The sequence below is a fragment of the Bos taurus genome, chromosome 4 (genome assembly GCF_002263795.3).
Source record: "Bos taurus isolate L1 Dominette 01449 registration number 42190680 breed Hereford chromosome 4, ARS-UCD2.0, whole genome shotgun sequence".
Lineage (NCBI taxonomy): Eukaryota > Metazoa > Chordata > Mammalia > Artiodactyla > Bovidae > Bos > Bos taurus.
Genome location: NC_037331.1, coordinates 18,888,097 through 18,901,802, shown reverse-complemented (window position 1 = coordinate 18,901,802; position 13,706 = coordinate 18,888,097). Strand labels below are relative to the sequence as shown.

The 13,706-nt window shown below is 37.9% G+C and overlaps 1 pseudogene; it reads right to left on the bottom strand.

Annotated features, from left to right (window-relative positions):
• Window positions 1-12,726, bottom strand: part of LOC100297616 (small ribosomal subunit protein eS24-like) — a 120,326-nt pseudogene extending 107,600 nt beyond the window's left edge.
• Between the last annotated feature and the right edge of the window lie 980 nt (window positions 12,727-13,706).

Sequence of the window (13,706 nt, the reverse complement as noted above, 5' to 3'; positions counted from 1 at the left end):
TCTTTGAAATTATATTTGAAGTTGCCTGAATATTTGTGAATGTACATTTAAAGAGGGGGTAGAAAATTAATAATCCTCTGTTCTCAAAAGGAGTTGTGACTCCAAAGTGTCAGACAAGAAAATCCAGGCAAATCAACCTGACTTTCTTTCTGCTTTCCTTAACAATGCATAAAATCCAATTAAAGTAAATATCAGTTGCAGCCTTTAGTGGCAAAGAAGGAGTAGAAATTAAGGAAATGGGAGGATGTAGGGAACTTGTACTCTTGCCTGGAAAATCCCATGGATGGAGGAGCCTGGTAGGTTGCAGTCCATGGGGTCGCGAAGAGTCAGGCACAACTGAGCGGCTTCACTTTCACTTTTCACTTTCATGCATTGGAGAAGGCAATGGCAACCCACTCCAGTGTTCTTGCCCGGAGAGTTCCAGGGACGGGGGAGCCTGGTGGGCTGCGGTCTATGGGGTCGCACAGAGTCGGACACAACTGAAGCGACTTAGCAACAGCAGCAACGGCAGGGAACTTGTTACTAAACATCTAACCTCAGTCTTGCCTGTGGAAAAATAGATTTCAGGTGTTGAAAATGTGTATATAGGTGCTTGTGTTCTTTCAGGAGTAACTCATGGAGGTTTTGCCTGGATCTCAGAGGCTCAGGCCTCTTCAGTGGAGAATGCTAACCACGATGAGAACTTGCTTGTTTCCGTAGTGTAGGACTGAGTGAGAACTCATGATCCCGAGGTGAGAAAACACTGAGTGCTCACGTGGTCCACAGGCTGACCAATAATATGCCAGGAAAGGGGATCCAGCCCACGTTTTTAGAAGACCATAGACTTTGGATGGAGATAACCTTGGTCCAAATAACTGGGTGTTCAGACTTACAATGTCTTTTAGTCTTAATTCCCCTATATGTTTAGCAGCAAAATAATATCCACCTGGAAGATTTATAGTGTGAATTAGCATGATGTATCGAAAACAACTAACAAATGTCCAAGTACCGAAAATTGAGACATTTTTCCTTAATCCTTACGTGTTAAATGTTTAGCATTTAAGGAATAAGGCTATTTAAAAAATGAAAAAAGCCTGCTATTTATCTCTTAAAACTGAATAATGTGAATAATTGATAATTTAGAAAGAAGCAATGTTTGTGCGAAGTCCACAGTGACCACACTGCCATAATGTATTGAATAGTACTAAAATTAATCAATTTCCATCTGTCTTTGTTTGGCGATACCACTTGATCAGACACCACATATTATCTGTGAAGAGCGTCTCCTGCCGCTGTTGCACTGTCTGCTGCTTTTATTGCTTGCCCAGGAGAGATAATATTTCCTTTGGAAATGTGAATGAATTGGTTGGAAAATGATTTGCTTGTAGCTGATTCTATAGGACAAGCTTACCTGAAAATCAAATGTTTTTGAATTGCTGGAGTCTAGCAAGGGAAAAAAAAATGTAACATGCCCATCACCTTGTAAATGGAGACATTTTTCTTACTAAGGAACTTGCCAAATAATAATTATTAGAAACTTCAAAAAGAGGCATAGTGTTTAATGCTTTTTTTGGCAATTAGAACATCTGCTTACTTATACGAGAATTCATTTATTCACTCACTTGTTTAAGCAGTATTTACTGAGTGTGTCTGGAATGTGAGTCACTACTGTGTCTTTTTAGTTTTTTATGGTAGTACTTGGAAGAACCTAAAGTGAAATATTGACAGCCCAAGCAAACCAAAACAGATGGCGAAACAAATGACATGAAAAAAATCTTTAAAAAGATCCTTTATGTTGTTTACTAGGTGTCAGCAGCCCTGATTTTCACTGCTTGTTCTCCTACTTGCTCTGGGACCTGCCAGTCAACTGGATATGATTAAAAATAATTTGTTGTTCAGTCGCTAAGTCCAACTCTTTGCGACCCCGTGGACTGCAGCACACCAGCCTTCCCTGTCCTTCACTATCTCCTGGTGTTTGCTCAAATTCATGTCCATTGAGTCATTTAACTATCCAACCATCTCATCCTCTGTCGTCCCCTTCTTCTCCTGCTGTCAATCCTTCCCAGCATCAGGGTCTTTTCCAAAGAGTCAGCTCTTCTTTGGCCATCAGGTGGCCAAAGTATTGGAGCTTCAGTTTTAGCATCACCCCTTCTGATGAGTATTCAGGGTTGATTTCCTAAAAAACAATTTACTCCCCTATAAATTATTAAGACTATGTTTTCAACTTATGTCTTCTGATGGTTCTAAGGATCAAATAATATTGTGATTTGAAAACTTATTGTAGACCATTAAGAATGGTATGAAAACGAGAGCTATTGATTTGGTAAATGTGTCTACTCTATGCTAAGGTCAGTAATTTCAAGGAGTAACAGTTTTCAGAAAAACCAAGGCACTTCAGTAGGCTAATAAACAATAATTTTTTAATCTTACAATCTTACACAATAAAATTGGCACCCCAATGAATGATTTCCTTAATTTCAATTTTCCTGTTCATTGGCTGTTTATCTTTGTTCAGTGACAATATAGCTCCAGGAATGAGACCGCTTTACTTATATGGAATTCTTTTGTCCACATCAACCACCTCATCTTCAAGCAAGATGCAATCTGAAAATTATAGGTAGAATGGAATTTGTTTTATTAAAAAAAAAAAAAGCTATTAAAGGAACCCGATTACAAAGTAAAGCCAACTTTAGTTTGGACTGCACTTCCTGTGCAAATAGGAAACACAAATGACAGAAGCTGATTGCGTTTCATATTTGTGGTGTAAGAGGTTTTATGAAGTTCAAGGAGGAGAGAGAGAACTGAAGAGATTGCTGGAAGTGTTTGGTCAGTTGATTGTAATGATAAAGGACAGGAAGTACTAAGCAAACTAAAATGATGCCTCAGTGGTAGATAAGGGAAAGTGACTCAGGGCAAAATGAACACAATTTCAATACTGAACCCCAATCAGAGTGGGTAACCTGATCAATTCCAGTAAATGCATTTTTCTCTTAATCTTATATTTTCTCTCATATTTCCCCTCTGGTACCTCTGCTTCTTTATTTGAGAACTCTGTGGCTGACCCTCATGACTTACTTTCCAATCCACATGCAACTATCACAAATTGACACGGTAAAGTGTCTGTCTACAACGTGGGGGACCTGGGTTCGATCCCTGGGTTGGGAAGATCCCGGAGAAGGAAATGGCAATCCACTCCAGTACTATTGCCTGGAAAATCCCATGGACAGAGGAGCCTGGTAGGCTACAGTCCATGGGGTCGCAAAGAGTCAAACAGGACTGAGCGACTTCACTTTCACTTGCAACATCTGGACTTTAGCTTACAGGGAAGAACATTTTTACTTTATAATTCAAATTAAGTCAGCTGTTGTTAATGGCTTATAGTTACTAAACGGGTGATTTCATCTCCACAAGAAAGTAAGGTACACCCAAAAAGTAACTTTTTGCAAACTGGGTGAGCAAAATTATTTTGTTTCTTCTAAAGAGGGTGTTTTTCCAAGCTAAACATTACTGTCCCCAGAGATTAAGTAGCATATTAGTGATTTTCAATTTACTATACAAAGTATATTGAATAGATAAAATCAGCACATCAAGAAATCACTGAAGGCAAGAATGTAGAAGTCTAGTGGAAAGTAAACATGTTATTATAGGTATCAACATGGATAAGTCTTAAAAGGATAATGTTGAATGAGAAAAGCAAGTTGCAAACTGAAACATATAGTGTGATTATATTTATGAATATACATAAAACAACACAAACTATTTTACAATGTCTCATGTACCTTTGTGGTAAAAGTATAATAATATGCATGAAAATGATAACACAAATGTTAGGGCAGTTATTACTTCCAGGGAGAAAGGACTGAGAGCGAGAGGGGTTTTAATTGTACCTACGCTTTTTATAAATGAATGTTAATCTTTATTGAGAGTATTATTATGACCAGAAGTAGTAATGAACACTAATAGGAAGCTTTACAGTCTTAGATAATTTTTACATTTTAATAAGTTTTTAATTATTGTAAATAAGTCACCAAGAAACATGTAAAATCAAGTATTAAACATTTCTATAAAAGGCTGTGGAGTAGTTCATATACAAAAGTATGATAAAATGGTTTATGAATAATACAGTCAATATCTTCATAGTATGACATGATGTAAAGCCTCCTATAACAAACCTGGACTCTTTTCCCCAAACTTATTTTATATTATAAACTTTGGGTGATATTTAAATAATCTGGCTCTCATAGTTTCTGCCATCAACTCCATTCTAATTTCATGAGGAAGATATGAGGAATCCGTCAAACAAGTTAAACATCAACTTATATTGTCATCAAATAAAAAAAGAGTTTACCTTCTCAGTAAGCAACTTATCCTGTGGCAATAAGATAATATGCTATGTTTATTAGTCTAGACATCCTAGGAAAAGATATTTCCATCTAAGCACCAGATATTTTGACTTTCTAAAGGTAGAACTTCCTTGTAATTCCATTTTTAGAAATAAATAGGTATCAAATGAAAATTTACTTCTGGGAAAAAAAAAAACAACAACATTGATTTTTAGCTCAGTTAAGGGAAACAAACAACAGAGAAGAGACTTTTCACTTTTTTGGTACATTCTGAATGTGATAATGTAAGCAACTGACTCAATACTGACACTTACCTGCAGACACTTAACCTTTGTCTAAATTACTTTTCCACAACTATGACTCATTCTTATTTCTTTAAAAAAATCAGAAGTAAATATGGTATTTCCATTTGTTTCATAAATTTAGGTGGTAAGTTCATGGGTGTCTTTTTCATTATTTTCTGAATGTTTTGGATATTCAAAAATTAAATATAGAGTCTGTGTATTCTGTTGGTATCGTGCAGTTTGCTATATATATTAATCAGTATATAGGTTTGCCTGTTTCTAAAAAGCCAAAAGAAATGTACCCAAGTAGTCTTTTCTGTACTTTGGGGATGGTATTTGCAAATAATATGCATTGTTATGAAGTGAAGTGACACAATGTAGCAGAAATGATAAGAACATGAGCCTTGGAATCTGACAGTGTTGTCTCAACTCCCAACATTTAACAGCTTTGGAAAATAGTTTTAACTTCAAGCTTCCCTAAAAAGGAAATCAAGTGACCTCTTATAAGGGGAAGTTTAAGAACTACATATGGTCATAGAGGTCAAAGGTTCAGCAAAGTGTTACAGAGTAAACAATAAGTGGTAACCATCAGTGAGTTTATCCATGCCCTTATGGAGTTTTTTTTACTTAGTTTTATACATTTTGGAAGGCTACTAAGTTTTTAAAATAAGTTGTTGGTGTTTTGTTTTTGGTAAAGTGCAATTACGGGAAATTGATGATAGATGGTCAGTCTTAAGCTCTTTACAAAAGATGGTTCCTGATCTATTTATTTCTGTGATGATACTTATTGGTTCATATCTGCTTCTGCATGTTCAAATTAATTAGATACATCATTCTCTAGAGTGTGGAGAAGCATGATGGCATTACAAAAAGAGTTTCTCAATAATTTTACCAGTTATTATGTAGCATTTCCATTAAACAGTGTCTCTAAGGATGATTAGCATTTTGTGAATATAAAATTTGATAATTGTAGTCTTCAAGCTTGAGGGAATGTTTAACATCTTTATTTTAAAATGATTCTAAAGAGGTTAAGTGATTTGATCAATGCCACAAAATGAGTTACAGGTGGAGCTAGCTTTAGAGCTTAGGTCTCTTGGTGCTTGGTTTGTCTGTTTAAAAAGTAACTATACTATTAAAAAATTAAGTATTTGTAAAAACAGAATTATATATGAAAATGAGTTGTGGACCTTTATGTGAAAGTTTAAGGAAATAACAGAATGATGAAGTGATAGTGCTGATTCCAGGCTTTTTTGTAGTTAGAATGAAAATATAGGGTATGGAGAAATTAATCTCAGTAAAAACATAAAAAGCAAAAGAATAGTGATATTATAGAACATATTTTCTGTATAGTTTCATTTTAATTCTTAATTATGGATCCTTACCAAGATTTTCCCCAAAACATACTGTTCTTTAGGAAATCATTTAACATAATAATAACACATTTCATGAATATTATATATAAATATATAATATGGTATTGCAATAAAATATATTACAGAATTATATTTACATATTAAGCATATTAAGATATATTTAAAATGATAAAAAATTGCATTTGGTCAATTATTTCTTTTTTTTTTATTTTATTTTATTTTTAAACTTTACATAATTGTATTAGTTTTGCCAAATATCAAAATGAATCTGCCACAGGTATACATGTGTTCCCCATCCTGAACCCTCCTCCCTCCTCCCTCCCCATACCATCCCTCTGGGTTGTCCCAGTGCACTAGCCCCAAGCATCCAGTATCGTGCATCGAACCTGGACTGGCAACTCGTTTCTTACATGGTATTTTACATGTTTCAATGTCATTCTCCCAAATCTTCCCACCCTCTCCCTCTCCCACAGAGTCCATAAGACTGTTCTATACATCAGTGTCTCTTTTGCTGTCTCGTACACCGGGTTATTGTTACCATCTTTCTAAATTCCATATATATGCGTTAGTATATTGTATTTATGTTTTTCCTTCTGGCTTACTTCACTCTGTACAACAGGCTCCAGTTTCATCCACCTCATTAGAACTGATTCAAATGTATTCCTTTTAATGGCTGAGTAATACTCCATTGTGTATATGTACCACAGCTTTCTTATCCATTCGTCTGCTGATGGACATCTAGGTTGCTTCCATGTCCTGACTATTATAAACAGTGCTGCGATGAACATTGGGGTACATGTGTCTCTTTCCCTTCTGGTTTCCTCAGTGTGTATGCCCAGCAGTGGGATTGCTGGATCATAAGGCAGTTCTATTTCCAGTTTTTTAAGGAATCTCCACACTGTTCTCCATAGTGGCTGTACTAGTTTGCATTCCCACCAACAGTGTAAGAGGGTTCCCTTTTCCCCACACCCTCTCCAGCATTTATTATTTGTAGACTTGTGGATTGCAGCCATTCTGACTGGTGTGAAATGGTACCTCATAGTGGTTTTGATTTGCATTTCTCTGATAATGAGTGATGTTGAGCATCTTTTCATGTGTTTGTTAGCCATCTGTATGTCTTCTTTGGAGAAATGTCTATTTAGTTCTTTGGCCCATTTTTTGATTGGGCCGTTTATTTTTCTGGAGTTGAGCTGTAGGAGTTGCTTGTATATTTTTGAGATTAGTTGTTTGTCAGTTGCTTCATTTGCTATTATTTTCTCCCATTCTGAAGGCTGTCTTTTCACCTTGCTAATAGTTTCCTTTGATGTGCAGAAGCTTTTAAGGTTAATTAGGTCCCATTTGTTTATTTTTGATTTTATTTCCAATATTCTGGGAGGTGGGTCATAGAGGATCCTGCTGTGATGTATGTTAGAGAGTGTTTTGCCTATGTTCTCCTCTAGGAGTTTTATAGTTTCTGGTCTTACATTTAGATCTTTAATCCATTTTGAGTTTATTTTTGTGTATGGTGTTAGAAAGTGGTCAATTATTGCTTATTGGTAGAAGAGTTTGAAATGATACATGAGAAGTAAGAAGCTGCAGATGGTGAATGCAGCCATGAAATAAAAAAACACTCCTTGGAAGACAAGTTATGACCAACCTAGACAGCATATTAAAAAGCAGAGACTTTATTTTGCCAACAAAGGTCTGTCCAGTCAAGGCTATGGTGTTTCCAGTGGTCATGTATGGATGTCAGAGTTGGACTATAAAGAAAGCTGAGCAGTGAAGAATTGATGCTTTTGAACTGTGGTGTTGGAGAAGACTCTTGAGAGTCCCTTGGATGGCAAGGAGATCCAACCAGTCTGTCCTAAAGGAAATCAGTCCTGAATATTCATTGGAAGGGCTGATGTTGAAGCTGAAACTCCAATACTTTGGCCACCTGATGTGGAGACCTGACTCATTTGAAAAGACCCTGATGCTGGGAAAGATTGAAGGCAAGAGGAGAAGGGGATGACAGAGGATGAGATGGTTGGATGGAATCACCAACTCAATGGACACGAGTTTGAGTAAACTCTGGGAGTTGGTGATGGACAGGGAGGCCTGGCATGCTGCAGTCCATGGGATCTCAAAGAGTCGGACACGATTGAGTGACTGAACTGAACTGAACTGAAGAAGCAGAGTGTATTCCTTATTTGGGTGAATTAAATGATTTATCTTCTGATACTAAAATTGACTCAAAACAGAGCTCACATTAAAATGTAGTGCTCATCTATATTTTAGAAAAAAACTTCAACTGCTAAATTAATAATGTAATCTTTGTAGTTTAAATACCATCTTTTGACTGTGTATGAATTCAGAGTATTGGGCTTCCCATAGGTGGCGCTAGTGGTAAAGAACCTGCCTGCCAATGCAGGAGACAGGAGACAGGGGTTTGATCCCTGAGTCGGGAAGATCACCTGGAGGAGGACATGACAACCCGCTCCAGTATCCATATCTGGAGAATCCCATGGACAGAGGAGCCTAGTGGGCTACAGTCTATAGGGTTGCAAAGAGTTGGACATGACTGAAATGACTTAGCACGCAGCATGAAGCCAGAATATATCAGTTTCAAACTGAATAAAAGATGTAATCCCACATTCAGTCCAACAGAGAAAAAGAATGCAATTATTAAAAAAGAGAAGAATTTAGAGCATAATTTCACTCTATAAACAAAATCTAGAGGAGAAAGACTTAGTTTAGCACTGTAGAGGCAGGCACTGAATTTTGAGCTTATCCTGTTATGTTTAGATTGTCAACTGACTGATTTGATTAGTTAGATTACACAGTAGTTATTAAAATGGCTAGAACTGTGAATTAGGCTTTGCATTTTCTTGTTTCAGAAGTGAACTCCTTTATAGCCAGTATCAAAGGTTAAATCACAGAAGGAAACATCATTGGCCCCTACAGGACCGGCTGCCTAGCTTTCCTGCATCTCCCTACATCCCTGGCTATATCTCTCCATCCGTGGTGTGCTCTTCAGAGCGGCTGTATTCTCACTTGTTCCCTGGCACAGCTAATTGGTCCAGAGTTCGACATCTGAGATAAGCTGTCTTTCTATAGAAAACATGAGTCTTGCTCATTCAGAGACTGAAGATATAATTTGTATTTCATTGCACTGGGCTTCAGTAACTTGTACTCAAAAGAATTCTCATGGATACAGCTTAAATAGTATGATGTATGTAACCAAACACTTTCTATTTTTTTCAATCCATTCATCTATTGTAGATGGAAGAGATAAGTGAGTTCCCCAAAAGCTTACTCATAGTGTTGTCCTAGAAAGAAAAGTATAGGCCATTGGAAAGGATTTTATTGTCAGGAATGACATCTGTTGGTGGGAATGACAGTAGAAATCTTGGTCAGGTTGGCTCGGACACACGCTTGTAAAGACAACCACCATATTGTGGTCCCTAAACTTTCAAAACTTATTTGCTGGTGTATGCTAATCTCCATGTTAGATGGAATAAGCAAAAGAGTTGGAATTCTACTGCTGTCACTCTGATGACCTGGAAATAAGGTGTGATGCGACAAATTTAGTATAAACTATTTCCCACAGGACTGACTCAGAGGAGCAGATGGCTGTGAGAAAGAACTGTCATCCAACCAGTGTATTCACAGTTTAGAAGATTGGCAAAGGGCTTTTTAACAAAGAAATACATTCTGTTAACAAAGGATTTTGTGTGGCCTCTTTCTGTCTTTCAGACACTTAAAGCTGATGCACGTACATCTGATATTTCTAGTAAATACCTGTTCTCTGTTGTTTTGAGTATAACTGAAAATTTTTTCTTGGAAGAGTTTGCTCAATTCATTTCCTTGAAAGTAAGTGAATTCTTTGCATTTAATTCTAGAAATGGAGAGAAGCAACATAAATATTGGCTGAACAAGGGCTTTGCTTGATTCAGGAACCGGTATTTTCATTTGAGTAATACTTACCATTTTGCAGTATATGTAGTCTCATTATAAAATGAACCACAGAAGTAGTGAAGTCCAGTGATATGCAGGTACCAAGGTAGAAGACACATAACCTAAGAAGATTTTTCATTTATGAGACTTTTCCTCAAAACTTCATCCTCTTTAGACTTTGATTTCTGCTTCTGTTAGATGGGGAACAAAGTCATTCTCCCTTAAAAGACAGTTTTCTGGATTAACAAATTTGTTGGTAAAATGTTTTTCCACCTTTGGAACAAAAGGTGTTGATAATGACTAAGTGCCATTAATCCTTGGCTAGGGTGCTTTCATTAATTCCCTTATGTATATATGCATAAACTGGTTAGTTCAAAGAAAAGTATGTCTATAGATGCTCCTCTTTGCTCAGAAAAAGGCTTTTCTTACTGCTAACATAATTACTTTGCAGTATAATTTAGATGCAGAGTCTGGTAAAGAAATGTTTTGTGTTTATGGTATCTAATGCATCTGCCAAATATATGATTATTGCCTCGAAGATTTTATAAATAAAATGCCAAACTGAAAACAGCGATGGAGATAAAATATTTATAATGTATTTCGTTCCTGTATTTCTCCATTTGAAACGTTTGCTCATCACAACAGTCATCAACAGATACACTGAATTAATCTAAAAGTACTACAGTTACTATGTTTTGACAGTTCTAAACGTGTCAGCGTGTCCCTAGGGGAGTGGAGAGAGTGAAGTCAACAGTGGCAGCTTTTCCCTTTTGCTCTCTCATTTGAATTTCCCTCCAAATGGTTTTGATCTTGACATTCTTTTGAAGAGACATTTTGATGAGACTTTCTAGAGTGGCAGAGATGTACTGGGGCTTCCCACATGGCTCAGTGGGTAAGGAATCCACCTGCAATGCAGGAAACACAGGAGACTTGGATTTGATCCCTGGGTCAGGAAGATCTCTTGGAGGAAGGCATGGCAACCCACTCCAGTTATTCTTGCCTGGAGAATCCTTATGGGGAGTCAAAGAGTTGGACACAACTGAGCTACTAAGCACAGCACAGCACACAGAAAGTTAGAGTGCATACTTTTTCTAGATACTGTGCCAGAGTTGAGTATACAAAGATAAAATCAATACCCCCTTTTCTCCCCAAATAGACTGTAAGGTATTTTCCTTTCTTTCTTTTTTTTCTTTTTTCCCCCTTTAAATATTCTTTGTTTGGGCTTCCCAGGTGGCGCTCGTGGTAATGAACTTACCTGCCGATGCAGGAGACATAGGAGATGCAGGTTCGATCCCTGGGTGGGGAAAATCCCCTGGAGGAGGGCATGAAAACTCTCTCCAGTATTTTGGCCTAGAGAATCTTATGGACAGAGGAGCCTGGCGGGATACAGTCCATGGTATCGCAAAGAGTCAGACATGACTGAAGTGACTTAGCATGCACACATTCTTCTTTTAGACATGTTATAAGCATATAATGTAGCCTTTATAAAAATGCAGTGGCCATATCTCCTCTATCAGAGTGATTAGAACTGCTTATTGAATGAGAATCTTTATTAAAAAAAAGAGAGGTCAGGTGAGTTTGGGGCACACTGGAGATTGAGAACAGCTTGGACACAGTGACTAGGTCAGTGCTGTGAAGGACTGTACTCACCGATTTGTTGGCTTAGTTATTAAGTATTGGAGTGGTTGTGTATCAATTATAGCCGGCCAGACACCTCTGTCCATGGATTTTTCCAGGCAAGAATAGTGGAGTGGGTTGCCATTTCCTCCTCCGTACCCAAGGATCAAACCCCCATCACCAGCATCTCCCACATTGCAGGAGGATTCTTTACTACTGAGCCACCTGGCAAGCCCTATGTATTGCAGTCTCCTGCCCAAACTAGGAAAACTGGCAGGATTAAACATGAGTCAGATAATTATATAGTTATTTATTCATCTGTTTATTCATTCAACAAATATGTGTGGTCACCTACAATGCACCAGGCTTTCTTTTAGTTTCTGGTATAGGATACCCCAGTGACCAGAATTCGTGTGCTCATGAAGCTTACATCCTGTTGTGTGACAGGGTGTAAGAATGGTTCTTCAGAGAATGAACAAATAAGCAAGTAAATATGTAGTTTGCCTGCTGATAATTGCTGTAGAAAAAAACTGTTGTATAGTATGTGATAAGGAGTACCGGAGATGAACAGGGGTTTGGATAGCTTGGTTCCATGTTTCATAGGGTAGCTTGACGAGCTTCGTGGTAATCAAAGCTGCGAAGAACGTGAGGGACTCCACCGTGCAGCTCTGGGGAGCAGAACAGGAGAGTTCTAGCAAAGGGAAGAGCAAAAGTAAAATTCTTGAGATGGGAGTGTAGTCAGTATGTTGAAGCACCAGAAGGAGTCCAGTGAGGGGTGGGATGGGAGAAGGGGGCTGAGGCAGGAAGGGCAAGGGAAGCCTGGTAAAGAAGTCAGGGAGGCATCAAGGAGCCATGTTTTGCAAGGACTTTGGCATTTACACAGAGTGGATTTGAACAAGAAAGTGTCACCATCCTAGAATGGGTTGAACAAGAGTGAACGTCTGTTCAAAATGAACTCATACAGTTTTCTAAATTCTTTTGAGAATCTATCAGTGATTTATACTCTTGGTAGACAATATCTTGTTCATTTGAGTGCTTAATTTGGGCCTAAGGGAAATATGAATAGCTGCTGCAGTGGTTGATGAGTGAAGTATCAAAGGAACGGAAAGCTTGTGCTGTTGATAAGGAAGAGGGAAAACCAAGCTGAAGGCCTCGGAGGACGTTCTCCAGGGGATGGTTCACTATGCGGCACAGGACTCCTGTCCTCTGCGCCATTCGCTTGGACCCAGAGTCCCCTCTCTTAAGTAGTTTGTTCAGATTTAACAAATATTGATTTAATATGCAATATTTTCCAAGCTTTGTTGTAAAGAGTTTTACAAAAATAAACTAACGAATCCTTTTGACTCCCCTTTTGAAGTAGGTTTTGTGATTCCAGTTTTACTGGCAAGCCGAGGCACCATTCTAGGGGTGGGGGGTGGTCTTGGTGAGAAATGTGGGACAACAGTCACTAGAGGTAAAACCCTTTCTTGAAAGCGAGGCTGAGCAAAGTGATCTTTACAGTTCTACAATATCATTCTTTCTGTGGTAAGACACAGGACAGAATTATACGATATATGTTCTGGGTGAACTGAAAGCCAAAAGATTGGATAAAACACTGCAACTCGCATAGAAAACATGTTTGAAATTCTGACTGGGAAAATTATTTTGAGCCAGAACTGAAATTCTAGTTTGCCTAAAGACCTGTTGTTATTACTTTTAACGATTATTTTTTGACCAACGAATTATGTGACAAGTCAGCTGTTTTGCCAACTCTCTCATTACTGGATGCTGCTAGCACACCTGTCATAATCTGTGCTCCAAATGCCGTATAATTACAGGATTCAAGCGCTGCTCTCTGTCCAAACTCTTTACGGCACCAAGTCAAGAGCTTTGAAAATGCCACCACCTTCTCTGAAGCAAAAAGAAATGTTTCCTAATTGGGGACTGACTTTCTTGAACAGAATAATTTGAAAAGAGAGGCCACAAAAAGGAACTACTAAAGGTCATGACTAAGGGTCATAATAAAACTCTCTTAAGAAAATAAAATATCTGAATGTGTGTGGTACCACATTTGTGACTCAAATTACAAAGACCTTGGTGAGTTAGTGCTCTGGGGACATAAAGGAAGCTGGTCTAACATAATGAAGAAAGCTGAAATGCACTGCTTTACTGAATGCATGTGTGTGAGTGTGTGTGAAGAAGGCTGTGGTAGATCT